The sequence below is a fragment of the Anolis carolinensis genome, chromosome 5, assembly GCF_035594765.1.
Source record: "Anolis carolinensis isolate JA03-04 chromosome 5, rAnoCar3.1.pri, whole genome shotgun sequence".
Classification (NCBI taxonomy): domain Eukaryota; kingdom Metazoa; phylum Chordata; class Lepidosauria; order Squamata; family Dactyloidae; genus Anolis; species Anolis carolinensis.
Genome location: NC_085845.1, coordinates 78,506,230 through 78,524,964, shown reverse-complemented (window position 1 = coordinate 78,524,964; position 18,735 = coordinate 78,506,230). Strand labels below are relative to the sequence as shown.

At 39.1% G+C, this 18,735-nt stretch overlaps 2 long non-coding RNA genes across 2 annotated transcripts in view; both read right to left on the bottom strand.

Annotated features, from left to right (window-relative positions):
* The window catches only part of LOC134299284 (uncharacterized), a 205,995-nt gene that overhangs the window by 24,303 nt on the left and 162,957 nt on the right, over window positions 1-18,735 (bottom strand). The gene's annotated exons all lie outside the window — the stretch shown is intronic.
* Window positions 7,565-16,698, bottom strand: LOC134299283 (uncharacterized). Its single transcript, XR_010006467.1, has 2 exons — window positions 10,394-16,698; window positions 7,565-10,237 (listed from the first exon to the last, which is right to left on the bottom strand). It is a non-coding gene; the product is annotated as an uncharacterized LOC134299283 (long non-coding RNA).

Sequence of the window (18,735 nt, the reverse complement as noted above, 5' to 3'; positions counted from 1 at the left end):
AAGGACTTGGTCATATTTTGAGGTGTTATATTGAGATAGTGAGATGTTCACCATTGTGAATATGCAGAGAACTGTGGCTTTAGTTGTTTGGATAGCCATTCCAAAACTCCAAGGTAATTCTAAATTATTTATGCATTGGAGATTTTCATTGCTGGAACATGTCATAAACATTATCTAATTAATGAAAAAGGAACACAAATTTCAGAGACTAGAGACTTCTTGGCTAGTGGAAGGTAGCAAGGAACTAGATGTTCCAAGCAGACATCCAAAATTATCTTCCTGGCAATTTGTTAGCTTAATATGTGATGATAAAATATTTTCTCAAAAACCATATTTATTAATTCAGTTGTTCTTTTTCCATAAAAGGAATGTATGAAGTTAAAAGCATTTTATTTATTTTTTATTTTTTATTTTATGTTTCTCAGGATGTGAACTCTTCCTTCCAGACTGAACTTTTAGAAGTCAAGTTTTTTTAAATTTCTTTTTGATACATCATAACAATTAACTATTTTTGCCATACATAACTTATTTCAGTATACATTGTTCCAAAGGTAACTATTTCTTAGATGACATTTTAAAAAGTCCTTAGAAATGTATCACCCTCCACCCCCACCCTCCCCCCATACCCTCCACCCCCCTGGAACAACCATTCAAAATTGTCAATACATCAGTTTAATCATGTGGAACGCCTGGTTCAAGGTGCGGTATCTTTCGTCTCCGTCTATTTTGTCGATTAGAACAGTCCATTTCCTTAACCAGTCTTGATCTTTTAGGCTATTTGTATGTATTTTTTTTTTCTTTTGAATGATGAAGTCGTTAATTATATATTCTGATATATAAGCCCACCATTTTGTATCATCCCTCCATCCTCGGGCTATCGTGGCTTGTATTGCGGCTGTCATACATACTTTTAGAAGTCTAGTAATTTGTTTTATATTAATTTATTTTCAATTTATTTATGTACACTGGCTTTCCAAGGGGTGCGTGTGCAGGTATGTGTACCACATCAGATGACCCCATCGGAGGGTGACATCTCACCCAAAAAACTCAGCGAGCTTTCTGGCAGCTTTCTTCTCTCCTTTGCCTGCCTTCTTGTTAGGAAACATATTTGAATGTTACTTGGAATGACCTGTCATCTCCTTTACAACAAGCAGAGGGTTCGAACCTATCCATCCTTGCTCCAATTTCCTATTGTTCAAAGTTCCTGGAATAGCATACAACAGCCAATGGACATTGAAAGCAGTGGGATCCTCATGTGGGATTTGAGGTATGTGTGTGTGTGTTTTGTGTTTTTTTTTGGGGGGGGGGGAGGAGGTTGAGAACAGTTACTCCTCCAACCCTTTCTCTAGATTTAGACAGTTGATGGGGAGAAGGACATGCCTTGATGGATGACCTTGAGTTACTGCACTGGGGTGATGCTATACCAAGTGATGCCACTGTTTATATCTCTTTTTCAGTATGGAAAATGAATGCATTGCACAATATGAGCTAAAGTAAAATAAAGCCATAGCAATAGGTAATAGAAATGTTAAAAATAAACGAAGTGTCAGATTAGAAAACATAAAACTATAAAACAGTTTTTAAAAGCCATTAATATTTTTGTTGCTTTTCTTGTTACAAAATACAACACACCCCAATTTAACGATCTGCTGCAAAATACAGTCATCACTCTAGGCCTTTTCCAAAATTGGGGTGGGGGGGGTTCACCTGCTAGTTGAAAGAGGTGGGAACATAGACAACCTAGCTGCCCTATGTTAGGGAATATCATAGTCTGGAAACAGCCACCGAAAAGTCACTCCCCCATGTCCTTGGCAAATGGTCTGTGGTGAGGGTAGAACCAACAGAAAGCCTTCCCCTGAGCACCTTAGAAGTTGGCAGACTCATATTTAGGGCATATGGTCTTTCAGATCAATTACCCAGGGAAAGACAGCACTTCTCATGTAGGGTAAACAGGGAATCCAACAAATAAAGATGCACACATTGCTACTTTGAGATTTTATGATGAAGATCAGGGTATAGATCAAGTCAGATCAATCAGTTGTGATGATGATAAATAGCAAGTCCATGACCATTCAAAAATCCAAAAATATCCAAATATCCTGATAAATGCAGGAGTGGGATGGGAATGCAGGAAAGTCTTTCAGCTGCTCCCTCAATATCAATATGATCACATGCATGTCTTCATGCATATGTTCACATTATATCTGAGGGCCCTTCCAGACAAGCCCAAAAAATTGACTGATGCGCTTTTACCTGGGACAGCCAAACAACACCTTAGGTAAATGCAAATTAATTTGGAACAAAGCAAGGTTTACCTGATTTGTTCCAAATTAATTAGATACCCCATTAGATCCTGTTTACATTGTATTGTTTTGGGCGTGGCCCCAGGTAAGCCGCCCCGAGTCCCCATTGGGGAGATGGTGGCGGGGTATAAATAAAGTTTTATTATTATTATTATTATTATTATTATTATTATTATTATTATTATTATTATTATTATCCAAGTCTGATGGGATATTGGCCTGTGGGGACTCACTCCCGGGTAGACCTGGGACTACGTGGGAGTGAGTCCCCATTGCCATCTTGCACCTTTTGAGCTACTGGAGCCCAAAGATGAGAGATGGTGCCTAGACCCTCCCCCCAAGCCTCTAAAACAAGCTTTAAAGTTTAAAAAACTTACCAGGCCACCATTGTGGTGGTCCTTGAGTCCTCCTGGCACATAGAAATAATGCACAAGGAGACTGGGGGGGGGGGGGGAATTTTCCTCCTCAACTCTCTCTCCCCCCCCCCCCCCCGGGGGTCTCTTGGCACATCATTTCTATGCACCAGGAGGACTCAAGGACCACCATAATGTTGGCCTGGTAAGTTTTTTTTAAAAAAAATTAAAGCTTGTTTGGGGGGCTTTTGGGGGGCTGGGTACCATCCCAGAAGTTACCCAGAATCGCATGTAGCCACCTGAGAAAGCCTGGGTTTGGGCCTGCTTGTGGAGACAAAAACCCACATTGTGTTCAGTGCGGGTTTTACCCCTGTCTGGAAGCACCCTGACATTGCAACAATTTGTCTGCCAGAAGCATCCTGCCTTGTTTTCTTTCTTTATGTCTTCCTATATGTTCTAGCTTCCTCTTGAGAGGACTGTGCTGCATCATAGGAATCTGTGCATATCTGTGCTCCATCATAGGAAGAAAAGAGTACAGCAAAAGGGGCAGTTAAAAGGAATTTGCTTGATCACACAGTTATTTTTTACATTTGTCAGTTTTTTTTTATAATACAGACTTCGCCAAATCACCCATCATGACCTTCTCTGAGTGAAGTCTTTTAAAAAATTGCTTGTGAATCTCATCTGATTCACATAGAAGTGTTGGTTAGAAGGCAAGGGAAAGTGTATCTTATGTAACCAGACATTTTCCTCTTTTTCCCCCTCCCCTCAGCAGTGCCTGTTCTCTGCTATCGTCTTAACAATCAGACAATCCTGTTCAATCCAGTGGAGGGCAGGCAAGATCCACCTAAACTTTCTGGATAGAAGGCAGTACTCACACACACAGAGAGGAGAATTCCTGAATCCTGTTGTCTTTTCTTTCTCTAATATTACCAAGTATAGTATAGTATTTTGTGTGTGCAATTAACATACCTGGGGGAAAGGGCCTTTGTTGTAACATTCATTAAAGGAAGGCATGCAATAATGTCACAACAAATAAATAACTCAGTCTGCTATGGAAGCATTCCAGAGGAGGGACTAAAAGGAGATATCAGCAGAACAGAATAGTTTGCAAAAGTAAGGAAAAGACCCTCCAGAAAACAGCCTTGTGAAGACTAGGATGTGGCAACAGGTGGGATGATCAAGTGATTTTTGTTCAGGCAGAAAATGATAACTGGGTCAGCATAACCTGAAAGAAGACATGGCTGATACACTGAATTGGAGTACTCCATATTATTTACTTATTTGCTTGTTTACTTACTCATTCGCTCAAAGCATTTATTTATTGTCTCTTGAACCAGCAGGGCCCTCAAGGCAATGTGGAATCAATAAAAACACTTTTAAAACATTACATAAATAACTAAAAACCAATTAAAATAGTCTAAAACCAGAGAAACAGTTCAACTATTGGTATGACAATTGGCATAGCAATTAGCAGTAAGTGAGATATATGATGTATCTTCTGTGAATTCCACTAGAATGCATAAGAAGTGCAATCCAACCAGCTACAAAAGGGAAGAATGCAAATGTTGTTGTTTCTTCATTGACAACGTTCTGCTTTGTCAAAACATTGAAATCTCATCATCCGCATACACCACTTACATCAGGCCCAGCCTTCTTCTTGAGGCTGCGAGGTCTGCCGGCTCCTCTCCCTCCCTTCAGGTATGCCACCGCGAGCAAGGAAGGATGACCACTGAAAGACGAGGAGCGGCAGCCAGCAGCAACCGGCTGAGGGGAACAGCACGGCATGACGAAGTCAGGAAGGCCGCCTAGCTGCCCGGGAGAGGAGGCTTGGATTACGGTGGACCGGTGCCACGAGCAGCAGGGATGGCCGGGACTCTAGCTTTGTCACAAGCTGCATGGCAGCGCGCTAGGATGCGGCATCATGCCAGGACACAATTGCAGCTGCTGTCGAACTGTAATTTTGTTGGCTACGGAAGTTAGGGTTGGCGGCAAGGAGGGAAGGGGATCCCACCCTCCTTTTGTGGCGTTTAGCATGGGCCCCGGATCAGCTATGATTACTCCCCCCACCTCATTGGCAGGAGGAGGGAGTATCATTGCGACCACTGGGCGGCGTTTTGGTACCGATTACCGGGTCTGGTTTCGGTCGCACCTTGGATTTGTTTTTGTGATCGAGCAGCACCGGGCTGACCGATCAATGATCCAGGACCCATGCCTGGTTGCCAACCCTCGTTCCTGTAACCAATAAAATGTTGTGGCCAGTTCATACCCAAAACACTCACAATGTGTCAGCGTGGTTTCTGTGTTCACACATCCAGGCATAGCAAGTCGCCCATACCCAAGCAAAAAATGCGTGGCCCGACTTAACAGGCCAGGCCTGTTGCGGGGCTGGGCGCTCCCCGCCCACGTAATGGCGGCCGCGGGAGGGGTCTTCTTCTTCCCAGAGGCCCTCTGGGCGGCGGGAAGCTTTCCTGCCGCCAGGCCTCTGGGCCAATCAAGAGCGGGACCGCCCCTGCCTGCCATTGGGCAGGCCTTCTCAGGAGGGCGGACCCAGCTGCTGCCGAGGCCCCAGGAGGACCAAGGCAAGGCACTCGGCTGTTTTTCCTGCTTGCCATCCTGCCCACCCTACATTCGGTTCATGTTTAGTGCATGTTATGCAGTGTTTTGTTTGTCACAACTGTTTGGCGTTTAGCATGGGCCGCGGATCAGCTATGATTACTCCCCCCCCCCCTCATTGGCAGGAGGAGGGAGTATCATTGCGACCACTGGGCGGTGCTTTGGTACCGATTACCGGGTCTGGTTTCGGTCACGCCTTGGATTTGTTTTTGTGATCGAGCAGCACCGGGCTGACCGATCAATGATCCATGACCCATGCCTGGTTGCCAACCCTCGTTCCTGTAACCAATAAAATGTTGTGGCCAGTTCATACCCAAAACACTCACAATGTGTCAGCGTGGTTTCTGTGTTCGCACATCCAGGCGTAGCAAGTCGCCCATACCCAAGCAAATATGATGTATCTTCTGTGAATTCCACTAGAATGCATAAGAAGTGCAATCCAACCAGCTACAAAGGGGAAGAATGCAAATGTTGTTGTTTCTTCATTGACAACGTTCTGCTTTGTCAAAACATTGAAATCTCATTTGTGTCTGTATTTTGCAGGAAGGTGGCTCCATGAAATCATGCCCACTTTGACTCCTGGGAATAATTAAAGCATTCTGGCTTAAAACCTGAGCTTTTAAAAAGTGATGTTCACTGTACTGAGGTGGAGGGCAGAGGAACATTTTAAAAGTACCAGTCAGCTGAACTGGGGGAGGGAGGCACTAAACCTCTCTGGCAGCTTCACTCTGTCACCCCGCAGAGAATTAATTTCCTCCTGCCTGTGAATTGTAAAGGAGTGATCATTGAGGATGGAGACATTTATCAAGGTGTGGTGCTCCCATGACAGCATCAATTGCTCAAGAGAGACAGAAATGCCAATTTGTTTTTTTTTTAAAAAAAAACAACCCAAGTGTGCCAGCACAGATTTCTGTCTACACTTTAGTTTATTCAGCATTTTCCAAACTTCATAAAACTTAGACGCATTCCACTTCCCTAAAGAAAATCAAAATCAAATTTCATTGTATTGGGCAGGAGGGAGGTTGAAGCTACCTTTAGAGTACAGGAATAACTGCAGAGAATCCTTTCCTAGCTGTTTCTGTTCTGGGCATAAATCATATAGTGGAAAAATCTATAATTTCCTTCAATGGTGGAAAATGCTACCAAATCTTTGTGGTTAGGTCTCAACAACTAGAACTTTCAATAAAATGGCTCAGCTAGAAGCCAGTTGCTGCTTGAGGCAAAGAACAAGATTTGCCTATTTCTTGCATGAGAGATGCTTAGACTGACAGACCAACTTTATTCATACTGGCAATGGGGAAGAATTCTCTACTGCTTGCAGTAGGCGGATGGCCTCCTAGTATAGATTTCTTCTCTTTGACAGGCAAGGGACAAAACTAAGAACAACATACTCCATACTCTGAAACAGCTACCTATTTTGTCAGTATCATGCTGTTGCTGAAAAACAGCAGTGAAGATGCAGAGAAATACATCAACCCAATACATGATAATATAGAAAGAGCCTACTGACCTCTCATATCAAGTGCATGAAAAAGTGTCGTTGTTGTTTTGCTTTAAGGGCATGTCATTAACTTAGAGTCTTTAAACTTGCAATAATGGCCAGACAATAATAGTTGAAATATTTCTATCAGTCTAGGCCAGGGGTCCTCAAACTTTTTAAGCCGAGGGTCGGTCCACAATCCTTCAGACTGTTGAGGGGCCGGATTATCATTTGAAAAAAATACAAACAAATTCCGATGCACACTGCATATGTCTTATTTGTAGTGCAAAAACAACAACAACAACAACGAAAGAACAATACAATATTTAAAAATAAAAACAATTTTAACCAACATACTTTTATCAGGATTTCAATGGGAAGTGTGGTCCTGCTTCTGGCCAATGAGATAGTCAAATTAATTAGGGTTTTATAATCATATAACCATAATTTAAAGCAGTCACTTTATTTTCCAGTCTGCCTGTTTGACATCTACTTTTCCAAAATTGTTTCTCTCTTGTTGTCAATACAGAAATGCAGTGTTCAAATTGTAGGTTAAAGTATTCATTTTATGTTCCAATCATTTTAAATAATTTATCACTACCATTTAGATGTGCAAAATAAGGCAGCTACCCAGTCTGAATATTCATTTAGTCCGGAAAAATTCTGTGATTTTCCCCTTCACCCCAGCCTCACACTTTTTGCCAGCCATAAGAGAAAGCAAACCAAATAATTATAAACTGAATGCATTGAATAAGTGAACCAAAACATTATCTAAAGTTCATATATCAGGAGATTATTATCAACTAATAAAACAGAGTACCTTATGTACTTTATTAAATACAAGCTAATTACACAGATCCATTCAAAACTGTGATTTTAAATTGTATGCACAAATTAAGTCCAGTTGAACTTAGTGGTTCTCAAACTGATTCTTTAAAGCCAATCAAGTGTTTACCCAAGTCAATCAACTCACTTAAATTCTCCCAAGGTAAACAATCGGTTGAACACTTCCACAAATCAGCCACAGTTATCTGTGAACTGGAATATACTGAACAACTTATTAGCTTGGAAATCCATATCATAATATGTTGTATTTTGGAAAGCTTACAACTCAAGTCTGCAAATCTCTCAAGCAGCAATTCCTAATGCCACTGACATTAAACTTAGCCAGGCAAAGCAAGGAGAAATTAGTTGCAGGAGAAAGACAAACAGTCTTAATTAACTTTGAGTTAATGCAAATATTGTCTCTATAATATTCCATAGTTGGAAGTTTCTTTGGTTCTCTAGACATGCTTTACTGACCTGGACAAGACAGATATCTTCTGAAAGCCACAAAGGAGAGAAACGTAATAGTCAGTGAATGAACAATATGTAACCTTTCACTTTCTAGAAAACTCCCTAGAAACTGCGACTGAAAAAACCCACATAACTATTCTGAATGCTCTCTTTTAATTGACTTTATATCAGTGACCAACAAACCAATTATCTCTCCCTTCTCAGAATCATATCCATATTTTCAGCTTCCTCCACTGACACGAAGCTACTATGTTTTTTTCATGTGGTAACCTAATGGAATATCTATGAATACTAAAACTTTTGGTTCAACTTGATCTAATTTGTCTTATAAATTTCTAAATATCTGGGAGGTTGGGGTGGGCTTGTAAAAGGATGAACAATGTCAAGATAAAATGGCTGTGCAGTTTAATTAAACATTGTTCATTTGGCCTCATCAAACTTCCAAGTTTGATCAAAGATTAGACTGTCTTTTTGAAATAAAAAAAGTTCATTATACTCAATCTGCATTTTAAAATTGAGCCAAAATAAATCTGAATAAGGAACATAAACAATGTATGTGTCAGGGTGAAGCAGTGAAGGTGATATTTATATCGTTTGATAAGGATTTCAAAATGAAGACTACAAACATTTCATAAAATATTTTTGCTTATTCTTGGTATTTATAAGCTCTACAAATGGATGATCAATTTAAGGGAAGTTTACAATTTTCCAGTATGGTGTACTTAATTAGACATCCTGAGTACTAAATAGCTTTCCTTTAACATAAAATTTTGAATAGCAAATATTTAACTAAAACAGAACTTTCCAAACACTTCATATTGTTTACACACTTTTAAGACATGCATCATTTAACGGCATAGTATTTCAGTTTTATTAGCGAAGCAGAGGTTATAAGAAATACAAACACATACATAAATTGTAATAATGAAATGTATGGGAACCCAACATCTCTCATGAAAATCTTTCATTTTTATATATTTTAAAATATATGATTTATTATTTTGCATTGACTCCAAAGTGTTATGTTAACATGACATACATTGCAGCTGAGACACTAACATGTTTCAACACACAGTCTGGAAAGTTGTGAACAGGGCTGCCAGCATTACTGCAAACAGTGAAAAATGTGCACATGACTGAACCTGGAGAATTTAAGACTTCTAGTCAATATGTATAAAATGCTGAGAAACACTGGAGAATGTGCATAAGCTGATGGAAAAGGAACATTGGTACTAAGGCATGTTCATTTTTTGCAGCATGTGGAGGACTTTCTGGTAAGGATTTCTCCTTAATGATAAATATTGATAAATACACAGATGTCTATACTAGACAATGTTGAAGAGATAAGCAAACACTATAAGGTTCAAAACATAAAAAGAGGTATGAACATTAGAGCATCATGCAAAGGCCACAGAAATAGTCGGACCTCTCTGAGTACAGAGCTATCTTCTTTCTATGTTAAAAAGATAAGCAAATACTATAAAGGCTCAAAACATAAAATGCAATATGTAATTTAGAGCATTATGTACATACAATATTCACCTGAGAGTTAACAACAATAATGAAAATGATAATAAGTACAGTCAACTGTTATAATACACAGTAGTATCTTCCAGACTGTAATGTTTAAAGGAAACTGTAATCATCAAGGCTTAAATGTGGACTAGTCAAAACATATCAAGTAGTCTCCACTATTTAAACAGTTTCTGAAGACACTAATTGGATTTTGCAACCAACATAGTATAAACACATTCAACCTTTGTAAAATAATATTTGTTAATATATCTTTAAAGACTTCACAGGTGTTGAAAATCTTATTCTAGAATAAAATCCTTGACCAAAAGTTCTTTGAGATCCTATGTTGATGCCATCAAGTGTGTACAATATCTCTTGAAATTACAGTCTATTGGAAGTAAGTTCAGTTTATCAAGAGTAAGATCCCAAGTCTGGGGAACAACTATGCATGGATGTTGATTCTGAGTAGTTGTAGGTCAAAATGAGCCATATCTAGCTCCCCAGCTAGCAGAAGAGATTGCTGTTTCTAAGTAGCTGGCTGCAGATTGAAATAGTTTGTTTACTACTGGTTCCCGGGTTTACTCCAGTTTCGGTTGTCCTTCTTCTGGTAAGCGGCAATTGATAAGCAGCAAATAGTTTTCAACTTGTATATTGTTGGCTCTGCTTAAGTATATCTTTAAGAGATAAAAGGAAATGGTCTAGTATTGTGCTCTTTATAAGAGATAATTTATATAGACCAAGTGAAAATAGCCATATCAAAGCATGCTATATTAAGAATTACAACACAAAGGTTTTTCCAAACCCAGGCATAGTAGTTACTATCTACTTACATATTTGCAGTGTCAGTATGCTGAAATGTGGTTTCTATGGCGCGAGCAGTCATTCATGGTTTTCTAAAGGTTTAAATATATGAATACAGGTAACAGCTGAGGTCTAGTCTATTGTTTAAACCATAAGGGATGGTTGTTCTCAGTTTGTGAATCCAAAAAGTTTTTCTTCTGAGGAGACCAGTTCTAATGCCAGGGAAGCGACAGAACTAGACTACTCCATAGCATGAGAGAGCAACCTGAACTAAAAGAGAGAAAACTACAACAAAGTTAAAGAACTGGAAAAATATACAAACTCAATATATGAAAATACAGCCTCTCATATCAACTGTATAACAAACACGTTTTATTTTGGTGCCATGTCTTTCACCCACTACATCATAGATAAGATTATGGAGAATTTATTTTGCCGCAGACTATAATCCAAAATGGTATCTAGGAATGCCAATTTCATGTAAACAAAGGCTTAAAAAGCTGTACACCCTTTCCTTCTGTACCCTGCGATGTATATGTGTATCTCAGAAACAGACTGATATAATTTGGACCACATGGACAACACTGTGTGACCTCAAGTTATTTCTAATTTATAGCAAGCCTAAAGCAAACGTAATGTTGATTTTTCTTGGCAAAATTTGTGAACTCAGCCCAAAAGCTCAAAATGGGCTTAAAATGGCAAAACAAACAAAGGCAAACAGTTATGAAGCCCCAAAAACTTTCCCAAAACCCAGAAGTACAACAGCTATTCCAAACTGAAACAAAAACCCAAACCGGGCTAAAAAGCTCTTTACTGTGAGCGGCAAAAACAAACAAAACTGGAAGACGCTGAAGAGTTAGCGGCAAACCGCTGCAGAGTCAAACGCCGAGCCAAGAGTTAAAGGAGCAGAGCGCTGTAACGTAGTCAAGCCGGTCCGAAGTCAGGATAAGGAGAACGCGTCAGGGTCGGGAACAAAGCCAGTAGTCAGCAACAGTAGACAGCCACAAAGACGGGAATGATGTCAAGCCAAGTTTGGGAGTGAAGAGATAAGCCGAGTTGAGTTCCAGTCCAAGGTCCAAAGGGTGAAGTCGTCACAAGAAGGTCCACGTCATGGAATGGCACAAAGAGCCAAGACAACAGAGGTGAACAGCAGATCTGTTGCAAAGTCCCAAGCCAGTCTTCAGAATCATGTACAGGAAACCCAATGGCGCCCAGCAACACCTTGCCACACGCAAAGCATAGTGACCAAAGATCCCCAATTTATTTAGGTTTCCTTCTGCGTCCAAGCCTCTAATGCCCTTGGATCAGGCGTCCCAAACTCCTCATCAGAATCAAGATCATCCTGCCCACACCCAACTCTATCTACACCTGTGGAACTACCCTCATTCCTCCAGGCAGACCATGTGGAATCTGCTTCTGAAGATACCCAAGCCTCTCCAGCATTTACAGCATCCATAGACCCAGATTCCTCCCCAAGATCCTCCGGAACCCGTGCCCAATCTGTGCCAACTTCCTTCGTCACCACTGGTTCCTCAGCATCCATTTCCAGCTCAAGATCCCCTCCCAAGTCCCCACATGAATTTTCCTCGGAAGACTCTTCATTAGTTTCCCTGATTCTCTTCCTGTATAAATCTTCCAGCGAGCCCTCCTCGCGAGGGTTCTTCCTTCCTCTCCTGATCCCTCCATTATCACTCACAGCCTCAGAAGACTCATTCACAACATTCGTGTAGATTTATTGTTCTGAAAGATGTCTCAAAGATTTGTTGTGCCTCAAGTGTCAGGATATTGTTTTCACATAAAGAATTGGAAAAGTAAGACATATTTTTAACATCCGCAATCCAAGCATGATTCATATAAGATGCTTCGAACCAATTCTGAACCAGGATGATGATGACGATGACAATGACGATGAAAATGAGATAATGCTCGTTAGTTTTGTAATGAATAAATTCATTTCCGGTCTGTATTCACAAATGAACCAAAAATGTTGAATTTCAACAGAAAAAACTGAGCTTCATTCAGTGTACTCTGAATGTTACATACTGATTCATACTGAAGACCTTTGAGACATTAAAGGTGGTTCCACACAAGCTCTATAATGTAGTTCAATTCTGGCTGAGTGGCGGAGTTTCCACAAAACATACACCTCCAATACGCACTGCTGCCTGCACCAAGCCAGATAATGTGCTGCAGCTGTTTAGAGTATATCCCATGCAAGACTCAAAACCAGGATACACTCTTGATTATCTACAGTGCATCAGTGCATCTCAGCAGACTGGTTAAAGCCAAAAAGCTCAGCATTTTCCAGCAGCCGGATACTGTGATTCCTGGGTTTGGTTCGCACCTGCAATCAGAGGATAGTATGACCAACCATGAAGTAGTTCCTGAAACGTTTTTGAAGATGCTGCACAGCAAAGCCAGTTTGTTTTAATCCAAATTAGATTATGGTGTCTGTGTAGAATCACCCTAAATCACAAGTTATGTTATGCAAAAAAGTACTAACCCTCTAGAAAACGCATTGTCATACTGGTGGCTATGTTTTGCTGAACTATTTTGCCATACTTTACAAAAGTTCTGTAGCAAAATATTTCAGCAAGAGCAAAGTCATGCATTGCAAAATTACTAATCATACTCAGAATGCATTGATTTATGATATGCAAAAGTGCTGAGTCTCTTTTAGCTTAGTATGCATATTATGTATCATTTAGCTCAGTTCTAAACGTTCCAAGTTATGATCAAGAAATTTGACATGATGTACTGCTTTGCCGTCTATATTGGGTTCTGCATCATGCTCTGAAAATATTGAACAGGTATTGCAGGTGCCAACTATTCATTGGCAGGTACTGAACCATGCCCTGGAAAAGGTATCAAATTATCTAAATTGCTAATAAGAAACAGGTTAGGTTTCTTCCCCAGGGACTGCTGAGTCTCTCATATATATGAGATGATTTCAAGACTCCTGATTCAGAATTGTTCAACATGACTCATCATACAAGATACAGAATGCACTTGAGCAAGCCTCAATATATATCAGTTCAATGGTACAAAAGTGTTGCACTGTCATCCAGAAAAAAGTGATGGATAATGCTCAGAAAATGTTTACTCATAGCCTGCAAGTGACATGGGATTTGCATACTTTCAAAAAGTGACATTTATATTGCAAGTTTTATAGGCATGTATTGTAGGGCATATTTAAACTGCATAATGTGACAGGTCTTATATCACTTGATAAACTACCAGAAACTCACCGTTTTTGGAAAGAATACTTGATAAATATTAATTTACGAGGTATTACTCTTGGGATGTTGATGGTTTTATTCAGTAACCATTTCAAGTTAGTGCAATAGAACTCAAATTATCTTTATCACAATTGAACATTTAAATAACTACTTTGTCTGTTGTACATTGACCAGCACACATATACCATATACTGTTTTATAGTAAAGAGGTTACTGCTTAAATTGGGAATGGCACTTAAATTTTGTCTGTCTCAAATTTAAAAGGCAGAATCTTCCAAAGATCTCTTTTAGGAAACTAAAAACGAAACAAAATTACAGAATATTTATTAAGTCATATGGCTTCACCATTTTCAAGTGCAAGAAAGGTTTATGGGAATTTTTGGATAGACAAGACAGAAAAAACTAAGTCAACAAAAGGAGTAAGCTCTAGTAGGGCTGCCATTTTCCTTTATGCTTCTTTGATTTTTTGGATCCATTATGTTAATAAGATGGAGTTCATGGTATATCACCCTCTATGAGCCCTTCCACACAGTTATGTAACACAGAATATCAAGGCAGATAATCCACTATTATCTGCTTTGAACCAGAATATGAGTCCATGCTGCCAGATAACCCAGCTCAATGTGGATTTTATACAGCTGTGTGGCCTATGTGGAGCTGGGAAACTAATGGGCCCAAAAGATAGATTCCTGGCAGTTTTGCGGGTATATTCCAATATTGTCTTCTTTTTGGGCTGGGGATAGAAAGAATATGCATGAATATTTGAATCCCAGATAAAAAGATAGTTAAAAAAACCCTGATAAGGAGACTCCTGGATTAATGAGATCTCTGTATTACAGGACATTCTGTTTTTAACTCAGAAAATGATATTTTTAATGTAGCAGCAAACATTTTCTGTGTAGAAAACAAAATTTCTGCACAAAATTCTGCCTTGTCTGGTATTTGTTTCACAGAATCAATCTTTGCACAATTTTAAAGGAATTCTTTTCAAAGTTAAGAAAAATGATGAAATTATTTGTTTTTGCCAACAAGAATGAAATTTGATGATTTACATCCCTTGATTTACAACTGAATTCCCTGCAGCCTGAGCTGCTGTGAAATTTGAAAAGAAAATCTGAGTTTCATTCCACTCAGTGTTATAATCTAGAGCATTGGTTCTCAACCTGTGGGTCCCCAGATGTTTTGGTCTTCAAGTCTCAGAAATCCTAACAGCAGGTAAACTGGCTGGGATTTCTGGGAGTTGTAGGCCAAAACATCTGCGGACCCACAAGTTGAGAACCACTGATCTAGAAGTTTTATCAGAATTCAGTAGCAGCAATGGCTTTCAACCCTTGAGCAATAGATGATTAGTGATATTTTATGTATTTCAATTCTGGCACACTGCTAGATTTAGGCTATAACTGCCAGAACAATGAAAACTATAAATACTTTGAGTTATCTAGTGGCCCCTATATCTTAAATGGACGAGGGTCTTTCTGAATTTGGAAGTTAAGCAAGATCAGTATTTGGATAAGAGGCTGTCATAGAATATGAGGTGCTGTAGGCAGCTTGAAGGCACATATAGGCAGCAACACACACAGACATACACACAAAGAATTATTTGCAAATAAAGGGGATGGACAATGCCCCTAGGCCAGGCCTATACAAGCTGTGGCTCTCCAGTTGTTTTGATCTCCAACTCCCAGAATTCTTGGCCATTGGACAAGCTGGTTAGGGTTTCTGGGAGTTGAAATGGCTGGAGGGCCACAGGTTGTGCAGACCTAGGGCTCTTCCACACAGTCCTATAACCCAGAATATCAAGACAAAATCCCACAATATCTGCTTTGAACTGAGTTATCTGGGTCCATACTGCCATATATTCCAGTTCAAGGCAGATAATGTGGGATTTTATTCAGCTGTGTGGAAGGGGCCCTACTCTAAGCAATGCTGTTGTGATATCACCTGCAACTTGGCAACAGATAAAAAACACAAGGAAACTGTTGGAGTATGGTTGTATTTGTATGAAATGTAAATCAAGTGTTTACTGCTGATAAGCTAGAGTGTGTATTTTCAGTAATGAAATAGTTAACAGCAGGCTAGTTTTGACTGACAGCCTGTTGTGATTGTTATGACCTATCAGGATTGATTTGCGGCCTTTTGAGGGTTGGAACTTCCTCCGGACAGAGGAATGTGTTCTTATCTTATCTGTGTTGTTCGGCGTGAGCTTTCTCGGAGGATGGACTGAGAACTGAATGGCTCTGTTGCCGAAGAGACACTGCCATGTGTCTGGGACTTATGGCAATTGACTCTATTTGTATATAAATATGTAAATAAAGTTTAACAACAGTTGGATTTACAACTGAACCTCCGGCTGCTGGAATTCTGTTGGCCAGTGCTGTTTCTCCGAAAAAGAAGTCAGCCTGCGGAAGAAAGGGGGCGGTGAGACCAGAATGATGATTTTTGGAATCCACTCTGCCATCCATCATCCCCCAACAGAAACCAAGGGATGAGCACCTTTCCCATAGTATTTCTCTGCTGCGAATATCCTCCCCTTGAAGCCACTTGGTTTAAGCAAAAGACAGAGTGGGGTTAAGTTCTCGGTTGTCAATGATTCATATAACATTTGCTGTCTCATTAGTTGGATAGGTATACAACCTCATGGGTACAGCCAGAGATTTCATTCTTTTAATAGAATTAATGTATCTGTCAAAGCTCTTTGGAAACATAGCCAAAATACAACCAGTACTTTGATTTGATTTTCCAATAGAATGAGAGTCTTTTTAAGTTTTAAAAAGTGATCACAAAATCTATGGTTTATACCCCAAATAATGACTGCAGAATGATACCAACAACATAACCAACAACACTCATTTTATGCTTTGGGTTGGGAAATATGCCAGACATATGCCAGATTTACTTTCTCCAACAGGCAGTTTTTTTTTTAAACGCCCTGCAAGTTCTTTCTGTCCTGAATATGAAGAAATGGGGTTTTTTTGGTAAATTCTTCAAAAATAAACTTAAAGATTCTATCTCATTCAGTGCTGACATCCAAGAAGCAAAATTCTTCCTGGGATGCAAAACATTCAAGAAGTAAACAGTAAAAACCATTAACTAAGAAGAAAGGGGAAAAAAGCTTTGGTTTATCCTATTTCTAATTTTTTCTTAAATAATAATAATAATAATAATAATAATAATAATAATAATAATAATAATACTTTCTATTTCTAACCCACCACCATCTCCCCGAAGAGACTCGGGGCGGCTAACATGGGGACACAGCCCAAAACAGAACAAAGTATAACAGTTTAAAACACATGTCAAAAACTAAAAACAAAGATACAACAATCAAATAAAATGATCGATAAAAATCTACACTGCCATACAATCGAGTTCAAATAAAATAATCTGGATTTTATATGGCAGTGTAGGAGGAGCCTCCAAAGGCATGGAAAGAACTTCTGATAGCATTTGACACTGCCCTTCTTGAAGCGTCTATGCCCAGATAAATTGAAGCTATCCTAAACTTTCCTAAGGCTTATGTGTTCTTTCCTGGTAGTATGAGTTGGCTTTCTTCCTTGTCCTCAAAAACCCAACTTGAAATAATTTCAAAGGCCTCAGATTCAGAGACTTTAACTTTACTAAGGCAAGAATCTTCCTTTTGTAGTCCTTAGATCCAAATGTCAAGGAAAAAATAAACTTGTGAGAACAGTTTCCCCAAAGTTATTCTATTTCAAACAACTGTTTTCAACCAAGACTGGTCAACATTTGTCCAACTTACTTGACTTTGGGTGGGTTTGCCTACTTTGGCAGGTGTAGAATGGGATAGAGCAACCTAGAGATAGAGCAACCTAGATGTTTTGGTCTACAACTCCCATGAGTCACACTCAGCATAGTAAGTGGTAAGGGACTCATTATTATAGTCACGAACACATGAGGGGTAATAATAATAATAATAATAATAATAATAATAATAATAATAATAATAATAATGTTCAAGGATTCAGGGCAGTTTACAACAGAAAATTGGCAAAACATTCAGTGCCGTCATAACATAACAAACAGATCAAATCATAAACAATAAAATAAAAAAAAATCAATGATTTCCCACCACTGCTCTACATGTAGCAGCACAATTCTGATAAATGCATACTCCCTCAGTTTGTAAGCTCTTCTTACTTTATATAAAGTAGGAGTGTGGTTTTATCTGTTAACATGAAAACTCTGGCCCCTTCTACACTGCCCTATATCCCAGAATCTATTCCAAGATTATCTTCTTCCAGATTATCTGGCAGTGTAGACTCATATAATCCAGTTCACAGCAGATAATTTGGGATATAGGGCAGTGTAGAAGGGACCAGAGTTTTCATGTTTAAGGCTGAACAAGGGAATAAGGATCACTGGTTGTAATGGGATCTACATGCAAAGGATTGCAATGAAGACTATGAACCAACATATTTTAAGGCACAGCTCTTCATTAGTAAATCCCACTGATCTCGATGAAGCATGTTTAAGACTGTGTTTATAATTAAGAGTATATATTTTAGTATATCTTAGGTGCCTTCTACACTGCCCTATATCCCACGATCTGATCCTAGGTTTGAACTGGATTATATGGGTCTCCACTGCCAGATAATCCGGGCCAGTGTAGAAGGGAACATAGTGGAACAAAAGCCATTTCTCTTTTTGGTTCAGATATGAGGCATTCAGATCATTACTCATTTGCAGAATGAAGTGATATGGTTGAAAAACAGACACTCAGTCTCTTTAGACTCCCACATTGAAATAACAAAAATACAGTAAAAATCCAAATTCCTTTTGTGCAGTGTGTTGTATGTAAAGTGTCTATGAAATCAAGTCAGCATCTCCTTGAACAAGAACAAATTGATTGATTTCAATACATTATAGCCCGTCCTTCCATATGCAAAGCAAGGTACAACATGTTAGATCAAAATGAAATGACAAAGCAAATAAAAAATGGTAATGATTGAAAACAAAATCCAAAAGTACATAATGTAATAACTAAATGTATACAAAAATTATGATTGACTATATTTGGCAAAAGAAATTAGCTAGATATTGATTCTCCATGCCATTTTTAGTGTACAGGTATTGTGTTAAAAACTCCACTTCTTAATGTCATAGCTTTAACTGCT